Raw genomic sequence first — 4004 nt, 5'->3', positions numbered from 1 at the left:
TCCTCACCCTCATCACCCTCATCACCCTCCTCACCCTCATCACTCTCATCACCCTCCTCACCCTCATCACCCTCCTCACCCTCCTCACCCTCATCACCCTCATCACCCTCATCACCCTCCTCACCCTCCTCACCCTCCTCACCCTCCTCATCCTCATCACCCTCCTCACCCTCCTCACCCTCCTCACCCTCATCACCCTCCTCACCCTCACCCTCATCACCCTCCTCACCCTCCTCACCTCCTCACCCTCACCCTCCTCACCCTCCTCACCCTCATCACCCTCCTCACCCTCATCACCCTCCTCACCCTCCTCACCCTCCTCACCCTCCTCACCCTCATCACCCTCATCACCCTCCTCACCCTCCTCACCCTCATCACCCTCCTCACCCTCCTCACCCTCATCACCCTCCTCACTCTCCTCACCCTCATCACCCTCCTCACCCTCCTCACCTTCATCACCCTCCTCACCCTCATCACCCTCCTCACCCTTCTTCACCCTCCTCACCCTCCTCACCCTCCTCACCCTCCTCACCCTCCTCACCCTCCTCACCCTCCTCACTCTCCTCACCCTCCTCACCCTCACCCTCCTCACCCTCACCCTCCTCACCCTCCTCACCTCCTCACCCTCCTCACCCTCCTCACCCTCCTCATCCTTCCTCACCCCCCTCACCTCACCCTCCTCACCCTCCTCACCCTCCTCACCCTCCTCACCCTCATCACCCTCCTCACCCTCATCACCCTCCTCACCCTCCTCACCCTCATCACCCTCCTCACCCTCCTCACCCTCCTCACCCTCATCACCCTCCTCATCCTTCCTCACCCTCCTCACTCTCCTCACCCTCCTCACCCTCCTCACCCTCACCCTCCTCACCCTCATCACCTCCTCACCTCCTCACCTCATCCCTCATCACCCTCCTCACCCTCCTCATCCTCATCACCCTCCTCACCCTCCTCACCCTCCTCACCCTCATCACCCTCCTCACCCTCCTCACCCTCATCACCCTCATCACCCTCCTCACCCTCCTCACCCTCATCACCCTCCTCACCCTCCTCACCTTCATCACCCTCCTCACCCTCATCACCCTCCTCACCCTCCTCACCCTCCTCACCCTCATCACCCTCCTCACCCTCATCACCCTCCTCATCCTTCCTCACCCTCCTCACTCTCCTCACCCTCCTCACCCTCATCACCCTCCTCACCCTCCTCACCCTCCTCACCCTCCTCACCCACCCTGCTTTCCTCCCTGAGCTCAGCTCTTTCATAGCGATCCCGTCTCTTAGCAACGCGTACGTCCGGCCCGTGGACGGCGGGTCGACTCGTCCTTGTTTTTTTGTAAACAGAAGCCGGAGGTCGATCCGAGGCGCTGCATGTTCACGCTCAGGTTTTGGGCGGTGCGACCCGATCTTTGTTTTGTTTCTTAGCAACATTAGAAACCCAGAGCAGACGAACCCGATCTAATGCAGGTCTGCGCCGAGCCGAGAGACACGCCTGGTTCCCAAAACAGGGTTCTGTGTCGGCGACGCGGAACATCCGGAAAGTAAAGAGTAGCATGTTGACCACTTGTCTTAAACAGTGACCGTACATGAGGGAGACTATTTATTCCTCAAAACTATAAGAATACAGTTCAGTTTCTATGGAAACGTGATTTCGCTAAGTGCTAACAATCAAACGTTAGCATCGAAATGCGCTAAAATAAGCGTGATGAGCGCTAGGACCTCCATGGTGAGTGTGCGTTAGCATGCTAGCCAAAGCATTTAGCGTTAGCATCGAAATGCGCTAAAATATTGCATGGTGAGCCCTAGGACCTCCATGGTGAGCCTGCATTAGCATGCTAGCTGAAGCATTTAGCGTTAGCATCGAAATGCACTCAAATAAGCATGGTAAGCGCTAGGACTTCCATGGTGAGCGTGCGTTAGCATGCTAGCCGAAGCGTTTAGCTGCAAAGTCAGCACATTGACGGATTACTACGTCACATCTTTGTTTAATCTGTTCAAAACCGGATTCACGAGTTGAGGTTTAGCGAAGACGTCAGGAAACAATTCTAAACTAAGAAGTCTTTGCTGTATAATTGTGAGAAAAGTGGGAAAAACATAAACAAGAGTCTTTTCTTTGACGTGATTGGTGGTTTCATCAGATCCAGGTTGAATCCTCGTCGTCTGTTCCTACCTTCCTCATTGTTTGTGGAGCGTGACTCATCCTCGTGTTCCGCTCAGACATTTGACCTGCATTCCTTCAGAGGCCGAGGGAACGGGATCAATACGTATTTATATCAAACCGCTCGGCCGACGGAAGGAAACCGGAAACGATACCGAATTAATCTCGTCTCTTTGCGTTATCGGAGATCGTAAACGTAGCCGCGGACCCAACGTCGCTAACGCGCGACTGAGTGACCTTTGTGGCTCCGCCTCCTCACAGTCGCACCGCTTTAGGTCGGAGCTTCTTTAAACCCGAGCAGCCCCCCCCCCCCCCCCACTCTGTATTTTTGGCCCGGCCTAATAAAGAGGTGAAGGCCTCGCTACAGTCAAACAGCTGCACACACACACACACACACACACACACACAGAGACGCACACACACACACACACACACACACACACACACACACACACACACACACACACACACACACACACACAGAGACGCACACACTGACTCCACCACCACGGTGGTGCTGTGTATATGTATGGATAACATGACCCAGAGAGAGAGAGAGAGAGAGAGCGAGAGAGAGAGAGAGAGATAGAGAGAGAGAGAGAGCTGATGAAGAGTCTCAGGTGAGGCGGATGTATCTGTGTGGAGGATGAGGCACAGGGTGGGAGAGAGAGAGAAGGAGGGAGAGAGAGAGGACACAGGAATTGAGAGGACGGGAAGAAGGGATGAGAGACAGAGGGGAAGAAAGAGTATTGATTCCCACCTTATAGAGGCAATCTCCGCTTCTCAGGAGCTCCGGAGACCAAAAGCGTGTGTCTGCGTTCCTGTGTGTGTGTGTGTGTGTGTGTGGGTGTGTGTGTGTGGTGTGTGGTGGTTGTGTGTGGTGTGTGTGTGTGTGTGTGTGTGAGTGAGACCGTTGGGTCGAGGATGAACGTTCATGATGCCGCTGCACTGCTGAGCCATCACTCAAAGGGTGGAGATGAAGGGAATCTCCCTCCCTGCACACACACACACACACACACATAAACACACACACACACACACATTCCTGCCGCATGCCTCTTACCAGCCCGACCTGCAGTGCTGCATGAGTGTGTAGGCGCCCCTATATAAACCTCTCTCTCTCTCTCTCTGGAGTGAAAGATTTCTGTGTGTGTGTGTGTTTAGGTGTGTGTCTGTTTGTGTGTGTGTGTTTTGAGTGTGTGTGTGTTTTTTCTGTTTTGTGTGTCTGTTTGTGTGTGTCTGTGTGTGTATGTTTTTGTTTGTGTGTGTGTGTGTGTGTAAGCGTGTGTCTATTTGTGTGTGTGTGTAGGTGTGTCTTTTTGCGTGTGTGTGTTTGTGAGTGTGTGTGTGTGTGTTTGTGGACAAAAAAACAATGAGTTCCCTTCAAACTTCGTCTCTCGGTGACTTTTGGGTTCCCGTCGGAGACAAACTGCGAGCCGCCGAGACCCAAACTCCAAAATATTTCCCCTTGTGCGCCCCCCATCTCTCCCCAGAATGCAGTTAAAGTTCCCGAGGCATCATCACTTTAGCCGGCGGGTGAAACGGCCTCGGAGACGAATGCTTTCTCCGCATTACCTGGTGACAGAAAGAAAGAAATGGATACAGTGTACAGATGCTGCACGCCATTGTTTAATCTAAAGGGGGGAGAGAGAGAGGGAGGGAGAGAGAGAGGGAGAGAGAGAGAGAAAGAGCTCTCCGATCGGAGCCAGCGCCGGGATTGAAAACTGTAAAAAGAGGGGCCAGTAAACGAAAGACGACAAAAAAAAACAGCCAGAAAGAGGGACGACAGATGTGCGATTATACTTTTAATTATTACCACGATAATAGAGGCGAGAGTTAAACGTTTGAC

This window comes from Pseudoliparis swirei, chromosome 9 (assembly GCF_029220125.1).
Source record: "Pseudoliparis swirei isolate HS2019 ecotype Mariana Trench chromosome 9, NWPU_hadal_v1, whole genome shotgun sequence".
NCBI classification, from domain to species: Eukaryota; Metazoa; Chordata; class Actinopteri; order Perciformes; family Liparidae; genus Pseudoliparis; species Pseudoliparis swirei.
This window is presented reverse-complemented; position numbering follows the sequence as displayed.